Source organism: Pipra filicauda, unplaced genomic scaffold (genome assembly GCF_003945595.2).
Source record: "Pipra filicauda isolate LSUMZ 115617 unplaced genomic scaffold, ASM394559v2 scaffold376_size704792_pilon, whole genome shotgun sequence".
NCBI lineage: Eukaryota > Metazoa > Chordata > Aves > Passeriformes > Pipridae > Pipra > Pipra filicauda.
The window spans coordinates 629,697-643,749 of NW_024104505.1; the positions used below are offsets into that span (position 1 = coordinate 629,697).

Sequence of the window (14,053 nt, forward strand, 5' to 3'; positions counted from 1 at the left end):
CATAGTGTTTATTCGGCCCAGGAAGGAAGAGATCTGATTCTAAGCTGCAAAATTCCAGAAGGACAGTATTTTGAATATGGGTGGTGGTTTAAGGGACAGAACTTGAAAGTTGGAAAAAGACATCAGATTGAGAAGAGAGCAGATACAATAGTTTTGAAAATCAAAGAAATTCAAAGAAGAGAAGATGAGGGCCAGTATATTTGCTGGATAAGTAGAGATGACTGGTGGGACACTGGAATTACTGTCGTCCACGTAAGGACTGAAAGAATAACCCGACAGGTAAGTAACCTGCAGATTCCAGATAGAGAAGTAGAACAAGAAAACCTAGTTGTAGGCCTAATTCGTGATTTTGGGAAAGCACAGAATGTCACAAAAATCACTGCATGTCTCCCTATGCCTCATGCTGCAGGAGACCCAATCCCATGGGGAATAATTCCAGTACCGGAAATCCCTAGAATGTTTAAGAATACTACATGGAATTGCAGATTTGTAACTAGAACATGGAATGAAATGACAGATGCATGTTTATTGATAGACAAAGTGACTAAAAAACAATGTGAACAGATGCCTGGATATTTTCGCTGGGTAGAAAGTGAGAAAATTGGAAAGTTAGAAGGAAATTGTTTGATCTCAGGTTCAGTAACACACCCATGTTATAAAGTACAAGTTCGAATAAAACGAGAAAAGCAAGAAGAAGTGTGTCAAAATACTACAAGTTCTACAACCATGGAAGAATGGCAAACAATTTGGGGACCCAGCTTATTAGAGACATATAGTTACATTGGAAAAGTACAGTGGTGCATTCATTGGAAAGGGAAAAAGAATCAAACTTATTCTATAGGAAATAGAAGGAATCATAATTGGAGGACAGAAACACGTACAAAAGAGGATTGGAATTGTACTCGAATATACACATGTGATACCCCAGATGATGAGATAGGTTTAATACCAGTCAAAACACTTTTGCAGTTAGGATGTGAATGTCGGGGATATAATCATACGATTAAAGGATCTGTGAAAAACATTGATTGCCGTACCACTACAGTTAGGAGCCCAGGAAATTTGGTATGGGTAATGGGACATGGCCAGTGGACCACCCACATACCCATAAATGGTCCGGTTGTACCTGTCACACTAGGGATACCTACTCTCTGTCCATTCTGGAAGCAAGATAAGTTAACATCAATAGAAATACAACCACGAAGGAAAAGAGAAGTTAGTAAAGACATTGATAACCTGGGGTTGGGAGATTGGCATGAACCATCAGCAGGAGTTAAATTTGGATGGGCATTAGAGTCTCTATTTGCACCAATTTCAACATACCGGAACAGAGAAATGTTGTTTAAATTAATGGGACAAACTGAAAGGTTAGCAGCAGTCACTAAGAAGGGATTTAAAGATCTAAATTTACAATTACAAGCCACCTCTAGAATGACCATACAAAACCGCATGGCATTAGATTTAATATTACTTAAGGAACATGGAGTTTGCGGCTACCTGCATGCAAAGGACGAGCATTGTTGTGTACACATCCCAAATGTCACTCAAGAAGTAGAAAAAGATATTAGCCAATTAGAACAAATTGACGAAAATGTTCATGAACTGCAAAAAGAAGCAGAACATAATTGGATAGGACAATTATTCAGCTCCCTAGGTCTTCATGTGTCAGGATGGATATCTTCTGTTATTCAGTACGGAATATTAATTGTAATAATTATTGTCATAGCCATAACTGTTTACAAGTGTCTTTTAGGAATGATTGTAAAAGAAGGTCAACATACGAGACGCATCATGAAAGCTATTACAAGGAAAGAAATAATCTCACCGCAAAATGAATCACCTCCTACCTACCAAGAAACTACAGCCTGAAGATTGCTGTATTTGAGCATCCTTGCAAGCAAAGCCTGAAGAATGCTCAAAAGGGGGGACATGTTGCACAGCAATTTAAATTAGTAGTAGAATGGCTAAGGCTTAGTAGAAGAGTAGGCCTAGAAAGCAACTTTGTTTGTGTGTGAAGTGGAAACCATAATCAAAAGATCTAGTCAGGCATGTATGCAACGATTTGTTACCTAGGATGTGGTTAAGGTCTGTTAAACAGTTTCTAGGGATAAGACAACTTAAGCAGATTTATGATTGGAGTAGATGATTATTAATTGTTATCAGTATGAAGTATGAGCTTGTTTGTAACTGCACCTGGTTTGCTGTGGAAACTGTAACTGGTTTGCCGTGGAAACTGCACATAAACTTGTTTGTGTATAAAAGCTGAACTGAAAATGAGGGTCTTTGGAATCCTGACTTTGGACGCTAGTCCTCAGGTTCCCGGGGCCCCGAATAAAGCACCGCATAAACCGGCACTCTGTTGGTTTGTGTTTCTTTTGGTTACGGGCAACACACCCTTGTTCTCTTGGTCTCTTGTCAGCACTGTTCTCTTTTGAAAACTAAACAAAAATTAACCACTAGATGGCTGTATTCAGTAACAAAAGGCTGCACATACCTCCTTTTTCTGCTATAATCTTTATTATAGATGCAGTATTATTTTTATAAGTTCAATTAGCCTTTTCATGGTCAAATTTATGTGGACAGGCCAAAGAGGCAGGACAACCCACCCTGATAAGATTATTGGCTATGTTAGCAATCTTGGTTATTCTGTTTATTAGTGGTTGGGCTACTACCCCAGACAAGGAGGAATGTAGGGTGCAGTGCCATGCAGAGTTTTGTCATAGCTCTTCACAAAACCAGCTTGAGCAAGACAGCTTGTCAGCATGGATCCTGAACATGTGGGTCCTGGGCTGTCCTCTAGTGCTAGACAGAGCCTAATTCTAACAGAGGCCAAGGATGATATTTCCTGTCAGGACCATGGGGAGACACCCCTGACTCAGTCCGAGATACCACTAGAAGTCTCAGACATGGAGCACTGGTCAGTCGATGGCTGTGCCAGCCATACTTCTGGGTGTCAGAGGAAGGGTAAGGCAAAAGTAGGACACCTCTGCTGCTTCCCACAAAGGAGAAGTCCTTGGATGCCAAAAGAAAGCTATGGTGGTAATCTTGGCTAACAGCCAAATGCTCACCCAGCTGCTCACTCCCTCCTCCCTGCCCTCCTTCTCCTGTAGGACACAGGGAGAAAAGAGGATGAGAAAGATAATAGGCCAGGATAAAGACAGAAACATTGCTTGCCAATTGCTGTTATGGGCAAGACAGGCTCCTTGGGGGAAATCGGTGTAATTTATTGTCAATTAAAATAGATTTGGGAAAAGAAGAACATTAAAGGAACACTCTTCCTCCCCACTTTTCCAGGTTCAACCCAATTCCTTCAATCCAGACTCTTCTACCCACCCAAAGTGGTACAGGGTGGCATGGGCGGATATGGTGAGTATATAGTGATTTCTCTCTGCCAATCCTTCCTCCTCACACTTTCTCTGCTCCACTGTGAATTGCCCATGAACTGCAGTCGCTGTTAGGAAAAATCTGCTTTGATATGGGCTTTCTACAATCTGAAGTCCTTCAGGAATATTCATCTGCTCCAATGTGGGTCCCTCATGGGCTGCTGGCCAGCTGCATGGGCTCCCACATGGAGCATCTCTTCCTCCTTTCTCTGACCTTGATGTTCCCTCTGCTGCTTTTCCCTCATTTTTACCTCCTCCTCAGCCTCTCCTCCCACTAGACATCACGGAAAAGAAATACCTAGTGTGTCTACTTGGCTTTCAGCGTTCTTTCAATTATCAATTTTGAAGGGCCTGCCCTTGGGTGCACTGGAAAGGGCTTCTGGCATTTCTACTGCCATAGGAACAGCCTGGGCACATCTGGACTTTCTTCAATGCCTCTGAGTGGGTGTGCAGAAATGCTAATCTGCCAACCCTAGGCTCTTATGAAAGCCTGGCAAAGTCATAGCTCACAGAGCCGGAGCTCCAAGCATCGTGCCAACAGGAGCTAGCTGTGGAGCTTGTAGGAAGCATGGTCTGGGCCAATGGGAAGGTTCCCTGCAGCCCCTGGTTGACCATTACTTGCTGCTGATGGTCCTGAGTTGATGGGGTGTTCATCCATCATTCCCAACAGAGCAAGGGAGCTGTTGGACATGGCATCTGTTAGAGAGGCTCCATTGATTAGCTGATAGCTAAGAGGTGCCTTTTTTTGTCTCTCATGGGATCCCCTGTCTGTATGCTTTAGCAGACAGTGACCAAGAATACTTTTTAATCATGGCTCTACAGTGCTAAAGCTAGACTTGCGTCCTGAATCCTAGGTCAAAGATGGTTGTCCGTGTTTTTCTATTACACTTCTGTGGACATAAGTAAACAAAAAAATTTTTTCTACTTTATCTCGGTAATCCCATGTTGATCATTGTCAGCTTTACCAATCTTCCATGTATCAAGGGGTGACTGGCTTGCATCTTTTGCTATCTCTAATCCTAGATTCACAGTCCTAGTCATAAAACATCAGGCCAGCCTCATGTACAGAAGCTCTGTAGATCTGGCTGTTTGTTTGCTCAGTGTTCCTCAGTTTTGTATGCTACAATGACAGAAAAGGCAGCTGTGGGTAAGGCCACTTGTCTGAGCGGTCTTGAAGACCCGTGGGATACATCTGATAAAGACATTATGGAGTTCATTAGTGTGATGGAGGGGTCTTGTCAAAGCTGCCAAAGCAATTTGTTCACTGGGTATAATTTGAGACCAGACCTCAAGTGGACACTGAGGCAAAGAAGGGAAAGGCCTGCAACGTGGATGTAGTTGGTGCATCCATACTAGCTCCTGTGAAATCTGGGAATGCAGTATTATTTCACTGGCCATGTCTGCATTGCTGTTGAAACACTTCTTCCCCAAAATTGACCATGGCTTGTCTCACCTCATGCCAAATCAAGGTTAAAATAGCTTAGGAGTGCTTCCAAAAACTTCTCGAGAGCATACTAATGACTCATGCTTAGAGATTCACAGCAAGCTTTTGTTCTTGGAGAAACGAAACAAAATAGTTCTGTCAACAGCAAAATTATTGCTGTGGTCAGTTAGGCTTACAGTGGAAGTCAGTAGCAAGAGATCTCTGGCCACTGCAACCTGGAAAGTAAAACTTTAATCCAGTTATGTCGTCCATACTTAGCAAGAACATAAAATATCTGCAACAAAACGTGAAATGATGCAATGATTTCAGTCAATCAGGCAGGTAGAAAGTTAAGACTGATGAAAATGAAATTGTGTGCCTACTGTATAGGTGAGCTGCCTACAGGTGAGTTATTTCAATAGTTCCCAGTGGCTTGGCAGCATGTCCACACTGCTTTGAGCCAATCACAAGCACAGCAATGGGCAGAGCACCCCAGGGCAGAGGAGGTGACTGTCAGGTGGTGACTGCCAGGTCATGCCTCTCAGACCAGGTCATAAATTACAACAGTCCCATTCAACTCTAATGCACTCCAGGCATAATAATAACACAATGTCCCTGGACAGCAGAGTGAGGATAAAATCTCCAATATGCTGCTTGACTGCAGCAAAGTGCTGCCATCTACCATCCTCTGAAACTTTTCTCATCTGCCATTTCATTTGTCAAGAACTAACAGAAAATATGTTCCTCTCTTTTAAGTGCTTCTCCGGCTCCTCATATCTACTCTGTGTGTGTGTGAAAGCAGAGGTGCCAATGTCTTAACCAATGAGGATTTCTATGCCCTGTAACATCCATTTTTACTCTTTTACATAAGTGCAGTCATCTTCTTTGAGGGAAATAAATGCTAATTTTGCATTTTCAGAGATGACATATGCATGGATACTTAGCTTTAGTCTGCCATATTTGAAAATGCTGATCCATTCCATAAAGAAAGTATAACACTCACAGAGAAAGAAACATTGTGTATTAAACATTGGCTTGTTTCTATTACCATTTAGAAATCAAGTTCTTTTAAAAAGCATTTCTGGCCAGGCAACTAAATTACCTGCTAAGGATCTTTTTTTTCCTTGTAAGCCAGCTTTTTAATTTCTACATAGATTAGAAAAAGAAGAGTAATTATTATTATGTTTTTAATAGAAAGACTTTAACAGTTTTTTGCACATTTAAAATGTGAAATTTTTGGGTTCATCTTAAGGGAGGAGCCAAAGTTAAAGACAGTTCTACCTGAGCTGAAGCAATGCTGTGTCCCAATTGCCAAGCATTATAATGAGTGCCCAGTGATAGGAAAGCGTTGCTTCTGTATCTGTGTCTGATAAAATCTTTTAAATAGATTCCTATTTCTTTACATAAAACAGTGAAATGTAAGCACTTAATAAAGCCCTGGGTTAACCACTGGGGTTTTCTGGAAGAATACTGTGGCACCAAAAATTTTTCTGCCCAGCAAGGCTGACTTCCTGGTTACTGTCACTCATGGGGATTCTGGTATGCACTGCTGCAGTTAAGAAGAAAGAGTGATGGAGAATGGCAGACAGGTCAGGCAGTAGCTACTGAAATAACCTACCCACAAGGAGGGATTGGTGTATCTTGTTGACTGTGCTGGTTCAAAGGTAAACCGGCAGGGGAAATGAACCCAACTCAAAAGAGAGTTTATAAGTCAGAATAGCAATTTAATAAAATAATATAATAAGTGCAATTATACAGACAAACAATTGATTTTAACCCACAAAACCCAAATGTATAACCCAGCACCCTGGGGCATGAACAGAGTGGTGTTCGTTGGGCCCCCTGAGTCCAAAGGAAAAGGAGAGGGGAAAACCTGTTGGTGAGAGTGCTGTTGTAGTCTGGTCAAGAGTGGTGATTGTAGTCCGGTCGAGAGTGATGGTTGCAGTCTGGTTGAAAAGTGATGGTTGCAGTCCAGTTGAGAGTGGTGATCTGCAGTCTTCCTCTGGATCCCACGAGTGGTTAAAAAAGTTCCAAGACTCCAAGATTATATATTCTCCAGTTCAGGCAGGAATGCCCAGTACTTCCCTCAGGGCAGGGGGTTCCCCAATGGGCGTGAGGACAAGAGCTGTCCTCCTATCTCGCAGGCCTCTTAACACCTAGTTTATAGCCTGAGGAGTCAGACTGCTCTGGGCAGATGGTGTAAATGGTCTATTGATAACAGTTTCTGGGAAATGGCATGGAAGGCTATAGAATACACAGTTTTGGGTTACACCCATCCAGTGATGAACTGGTCCCAGCTGTTCTAACTAGGACATTGACTATGACAATCATCTTGCACATTCTCAGCTGAAAAGGATAGTGTTCTTTCTACACTTTTCCCCTGTTCCAGCAGTGAGATTTGAATTTAGATTATTAGCCGCAACTGCAATCGGATTTGTCTGTCACGTATTGGCCTCATAAGCCACCAGCGTGCCTGCAGCAAATGTGGATAGAGCCTTCCCAAATCTTCGTTCGCGAAGCCTAGCCATGATTAGCCGCAATATTAAAAATAAAACTACTATGGTCAGCTGAAAGTGTCTGAGATGAGATTTATATGAGGCTGAAGTGGTTTAATCAACATTTTACCTTCATCTTAGTCTTTTAGTAAAAGGAAGGCTCTTTCTCCAGGGTATATCATGTGAAAGTGGTAACTACCAATTAACAAAATTCAATTAAAATTGTGCAAAACCCTTTTAAACATTTTTTTATTACTGTCATGCCAATAGAAATTAGTATAAATTTCAAAGTATGCAAATAAAGAGTCACACAAGCACTCTAGAGACTTTTCTTATACTGAGTGATGATTTATTTATTAACTTTTTCTCCATTTCTCTCAATTGCTGGTAATTCTTCTGAGTTCTGTTTGTTGTTTCTAATAACAAGACCAGGACTCATGTAAATTTGGAGAAAACACATGGTTTCAGCTTTCTAAAATGGGGAAATGATGGATTTCTTAACGGATCTTAAAGCTAATCTTGCATTCCTGTTTAGTCAGTCCTTGATGAAACTGCCCATTGTGATGCCAAATAGAAAGTGAGTTGTGATTACGAGCCTCTCTTTAGAGCTTGTCAGCTATGAGCCTTGCTCTGTCTGTCACCTTTGCTTACAGAAACATTGTACCTTCAAGAGATGATGCTGCACCAGCACTGAGATAGGATTAGGTATGTATATATAATATACATTTATATAGAATATCTCAAACACCTGATCTAGTGTATGAAAATGTTATGCAGAGCAGTGTTACTAGGAATGCTATTAAAAAAAACAACCCAAAACCTGAAGCATTGAAAGCATTTAAGGGATGGCAATAGAAGGCTTCAAACTGCAAGTAAAGCCATGCCAGTTCTGTATGGTTTTCTCTGAGAGGGTGAAGATGACACCTTCCTCAGAAAAGGATGTCAAGTTGTAAAAAATGCAGGTAGAGAAGTAATGTGTGGCAGTAGGATTTTCTAGGATTTTTATGGAAGAACTGAGGTGTCTTGACAGGCAGCATCTTGCCTGGCTTGTGAGTACGGTAACAGTATTAATAGCTGTTTGGGTAACTTTCAGTCTCAACATTGAAATTTGCATGAAGTTTAAGAAGAAAAGAGGTTCCTCTCTGATCTTCTCTTTTTGCAATTCTAATCAATGAATGAGAATGCTTGGGTAAACATGCCTTCCTCTGCTGTGCTGGTAACCCAGCCCTCAGAGTGATGGGTTTGAATCTGAGAACCTCCAAGTGACATCTCTGACTGGGAAAGCTGTCACTGACTGACTGCCTCCTTCAAGCTGACTACAATGCAGTCCATAAATAAAGTGCTCAGGCAAGTATGGGTTGTTTATATGATTCATATAAAGTGCAACTTTTCTGCTTTTAGAAAGAAACACGAGCCAAATCTCTGACAAAGCTCTGAAGAGTAAGCTGTAGTCCACGTTGCTATATCTTGCTCCTTGCTGTGATATTTGAATATTTTGTGGAACTCTATAATGCATGACTGCCACTGAAGCCTGTGGTGTTTTCCTCTGCCTTCAACAGTCTCTGGAAAGACATGGAGAAAATTATTGAAGAGGGAGGAAACATTTACAAATAGTGGCTATGTTACTTCTTAAGCCAAAAAAGAAAAAAAAAAAAAGGGCAAAAATAAAAGCATAGTTAAATGGCAGGAAGTGGTTCTTCAGAGAATAATTCTCCCAAGCTCTTGTGCCATTTTTAGCCTTGATCCCATAAGTAGAGCACAGCAACTCTCGAAGGACATGTGTGGGCTGCTGGCTCCATGGGGCATGTGCAAGCACACTGACTGTCAGTCTAAGTGAAGAGGGAGAGAGAGAACCTGCATGCCTCTGGGAAGATGATGCCTCAGAAGAGGTAGGTATACATGTCTGTAGAGGATTATAGATGACTAGATTGTTTCTCTTGGAAGTCTAGAAATTTTTTTTCATTGCCTATTGAGGTAGTATTGTCCCATGCTTTTTTATGATTACAAGGAAAACCTCATCTTGTGCCAGCGAGGCTGCAGTGTGGTGGTTCTGGCTAGCAAGAGGCAAGGTGAAATTGCGCACTCAAATCATATTCTCTGAAACACAGGCAGTCTGACACTGCAGCCAGACGGTGCAAGGGCCAGCCCTGCCTTACCCAGCTCAGGTGGAGCCCCTTCTCTCTGTCCCATGTGGGGGGAGGGGATGGATGCAGCTCACCTGGGGCCAACTGTTTCTGGGACCTTCCCAGAAGACGAGTACATCTTCAGCCTTTTCCACTGAAAAGAACTTCAGGGAAAAAGTGCAAATAGCTCAGCACCAAGCAAAAGCCTGGGTGTGCTCCCAAGCACAGGGTGAATAAAAGATACTCCCAGCTGGGTAGGCTGCTAATCACTTGGTGGAAATATTTCTTAATTATGCAGCTGACAGCCTCAAATAACCTCCTAGAACAAAAGCAAACACTTCTCCACCCTCGATGCCACACCTTAAGGAGGGAGAGAAGCACTGAGAGGTAGCAGAGATGGGCAACCACCGTGAAGTGCTGTGGGGTCCCCAGAGCAGCTGGGGTAGGCCGGCATGAATTGTATGCTGGAAAGCCAGGCATTTGAAGCAGACTGGGATGGTGCATGGTCACGGAGCAATGTGTATGTTTGCAGAGGGGAAGATGAAATGCAGCAGGCAGGCAGGAGGAGGCTGTGACAAGCAAGGGGGAGGCAAAAAATGGCTAGTAGAGGAACTGGGAAGAAGAATCTGCCCACAAGGAAACTCTTTTTAGCTGTCAGTGTGACAGCACTCTCACTGCACGACAGCAGCTGTGCTGACCACAGGCACTGCCCTGATGCCTGGGCTGGCAGTCTGGTCACACCCAGCCCTGTCCTGACATGGGCAGGCAGCAGCCAGCCTCTGCCATTGGAAAGCATGGACATGGAGACATGGGGACACCTGAGCAGATGGGAGACCAAAACATGCAGCAAAGCTGTGGAGATCCCCCAGCCCCTGGAAGATGGTGGAGCTGTGGGAACTGAAGGCATCATTTGCGGACATGAGATGAGTGTGCAGGATGTGCTGCTCCAGCTAAAGGCCTGCTTCCCATCTAACATCTTCTGGCCACAATTAACTTTGAAATGTATGAAAGTACCTGTGACGTTTTGAAAAAATATGACAATATTTTCCTGTTGCTTGGAGAGATGTAGCTGGAGATAAGAGCTATGTTTAAAACAACTCATCATGAACTGAAATAAAGAATAACTGAGACTTATGTATGAACATTTCCACCTAAGGTATATAGACATTTGTGAAAAACACCTAGATAAAGTGTCTGAGGAACTAGAACTACTTTCACATGGGAAAGGAAGAGATTGCATGAATCATTATATACTTCCAACTTTTTTTTTTTTCAACGGATTTTACAGTAGTGAGGTTTTAGAGAGGAGAGATATCATCTAAAAGTTGGTTGAAATTGTTTCTAAAACACACATTTGTATAAATCCTAGACTTTGAACAAAAAAAAAAATTGTGTGACTGAAGTCAGAATAAACCACTTAGTTTAGCAAAATAACTTCACAATCTATCAAACCCTGTCTTGTGATGACAAACCACATGAAATCTGTGCAGATAAACTATTACCAGTGGCTAGTTTCCCCTGTGTCTCACTGACAAGAGGTGGGGTGGAGTATGTGTACTTAATACCCAGGGGAAAAGTAGTGAACATCTGTTGAAATAATCCCTCATTACACTCAAGTGGGTATTGATCAAATGAATTTGAATATGCTTTTGTACTAATATTCCTCTGGAGAGGATTCAAGCAGAAGTAGTAGAGAAGCTGTGGTGTGGTCTGGTGGTACAGCACCCTGCCCACCACTTCATGCCTGGAGGGGCAGAGGAGATGGGACAAGGGGAGGCCCTTGGCTGAGATGAGTCCATGCACTGCACTGCTGGTGAGCATAGAGGCAGACTTCTCCAGTCTGGGTGAGTATTTAAAGGTGAATTTTTTTATTAAGATTTTCACATGGTCTTTGATTAAGCTAGAAATGGGAGGGCAAAAATTATTTGAAGGTTGGGAAAAAATCACGTGCAAGAGAAGTTTCTGAGTGTGGTATGACTTATCTTTTCCTGTTTCTCACTGTTATTCAGTGAAAAGATGGCTTTTTAATTGTAGTTATTATCTTTATGTGATAGACTTAGTTCTGGTGACAAGATAAATAATGTTGTAAGCAAGACTTCCTTTTCCTGTCACTGGGTTCTTTTGGTTAAGTAACTTACGTTTATTATGGAACAAAGCAAGGTACAGTGCAAATATACCCTGTCCTTTTATCCAGCCTTTCAGTAATATTCACAGAATCACAGAATCTCAGAACATGCTGAGTTGGAAGAGACAGACAAGAATCACTGAGTCCAACTCTCAACCCTACACAGGACCATTCCCCCAGAGTCACATCATGTGCCTGAGAGTATCATCCAAATGCTTCTTGAACTCTGTCAGGCTTGGTGCTATGATCGAACTTGTTGCTGGGAGCCTGTTCCAGTCCCCAGCTACCCTCTGGGTGAAGAACCTTTTTCCTTTGCTTAGTATTCCTTCTAGTCCTGCGACCAAGTTGTTTATGAAGATGTTGAAGAGCACAGGGCCTGAAATGGAGCCCTGTGGAACCTCACTAGTGACAGGTTCCCAGTCTAATGTCATCCCATTCACTGTTACCCTCTGTGCTCAACCTATGAGCCGATTGCTCACCCACCACATGATGTGTTTATCCAGCTGTGTGCTGGACATTTTGTCCATAAGGATCCTGTGAGAGACAGTATTGAAAGCTTTACTGAAATCCAAAAATATTACATCGGCTGGCTTCCCTTGATCAGCTAGGTGGATAAACAGGACTTTTCTCTCATGAAGCTGTGTTGGCTGTGACCAATGACTGTGTTGTCTTTCAGGTGTTTTTCAGTACTTCCTGGAATAGTCTTCTCCATAACTTTTCCAGGCACTGAAGTGAGACTGACAGGCCTGTAGTTTCCAGGGTCCTCCTTCTTGCCCCTCTTGAAAATCGAGACAATGTTTACCAGTTTCCAGTCAGTGACCTCTCCAGATTTCCAAGACTGCTTAAAAATCATTGAGAGGTTTTGTGATGACATCAGCTAGTTCTTTGAGGATTCTGGGAAGAATTCCATCAGGCCCCATAGATTTGTAGGTATCCAGCTAGAGCAGAAGATCCTGCACAGTTTCAGGGTCCACTGGGAGTTGATCATTCTCCCAGTCATGGTCCTCCAGCTCAGGGCACTGAGACCCCCTTGATCCCTCGTCTGTGTTTGAAGACAAAGGCAAAGAAAGTGTTAAACACCTGTGCCTTGTCTCTGTCTCTGTGAGGTGACCATCCTCATCCTGTACCAGGCCAATGATATTTCTATACTACCTATTGCCATTAATGTATTTAAAAAAACCCTCTTTTTATCGTCCCCCACATTTCTGGCCTGCTTCAACTCCAGTTGAGCTTTGGCTACAGCAGCAAGCAGCATCTCTGAATTCCTCCCATGTCACTTGACCTTGTTTCTACTGGGCATACACCTTTCCTTTTTTTGCCTTATTTCCAAGAGAAGATTACTGTTCAGCCAAGATGGCCTTCTGCCTCACCTGCTTGACTTCTGACGTTTGGGAATTGCCTGCTGCTGTGCCCTTAGGAGATGATATTTGAAAGGTGATCAGCACTGATGGACCCCAGCACCTGCAATAGCATTTTCCCAGGGGAACTTGCTTACTAATTCCCTGAGGAGCCTGAAGTCTGCTCTCCTCATGTCCAGAGTTGAGGTTTTGCTGGCACTTTTCCTCCTATCAACAGAGATTTTAAACTCAATCACTTTGTGGCACTGTGGCCAAGACAGCCGCCAATCTCCACTTTGCTCAGGAGATCCTCTTTGTTGACAAGCAGCAGATCAAGGAGAGCATCTTTCGAGTCGTCTCCCTTAGGACTTGTTCCATAAAGTTGTCATCCAGGCTTTTGAGGAATCTTTTCACCCAGGTTGTACCAGATGTGCGATGCTCCCAGTTAATTTCTGGCAAGTTAAAGTGCCCCATAAGGACAAGGGCAGTTGACTTGAAAATATCTCTTAGTTTCTCAAAGAATAAGTTGTTGACATCATTGTCCTGGCCGGGAAGTCTATAGTAGACTCCTATGATGACATCTGCATTATTTGTCTGCCCCTTGATTCTTATCCAGAGGCTCTCAACTGTGGCATTGCCAACTATGAGCTCTATATGTTCTAACCCTCCTGATACGTAGAGTGCCACCTCATCACCTCTTCTGCCCTGCCTATCCCTCCTAACCATGTCTATCCTTGTAACCATCTAACAGGACACTCCAGTCACAGGTCTCACCCCACCAGGTTTCACTTATGCCAACGATGTCAAATCTCTGAGACTGAGCCAAAGCTTTGAGCTCCTCTTCTTTGTTTCTTGTGCTGGACACTGAAGCATTTGTACTGAAGTACAAACATTTCGGGTGTAGTACATTGTGGCCAATACCTCCTGAAGCATATTGAGAAGTCCCATTAGTGCTCCTTTCCTCAAGTTTTGGCACACCATACCATCACTTATCACTGGCAAGCTTGGTTCTGTTCCCTTCCCCCTTCCAAGCTAGTTTGTGGTATTGTGCCAGGTAAGGAATTAATGTTAAGGTTTTGACATTATGTGCAATGATATTGCAAAAAGCTTATGTTGGTTTGAGAGAGATACTTTACAACGATAAGCTGCAGTCTTAAAGAAAAAAAC

At 42.7% G+C, this 14,053-nt stretch overlaps 1 long non-coding RNA gene across 1 annotated transcript; it reads left to right on the plus strand.

Moving 5' to 3' along the window:
- Positions 1 to 3,293: 3,293 nt before the first annotated feature.
- LOC113987845 lies at positions 3,294 to 10,577 on the plus strand. Its single transcript, XR_003540678.2, has 3 exons — positions 3,294 to 3,366; positions 7,955 to 8,006; positions 9,039 to 10,577. It is a non-coding gene; the product is annotated as an uncharacterized LOC113987845 (long non-coding RNA).
- The last annotated feature ends 3,476 nt before the right edge of the window (positions 10,578 to 14,053 follow it).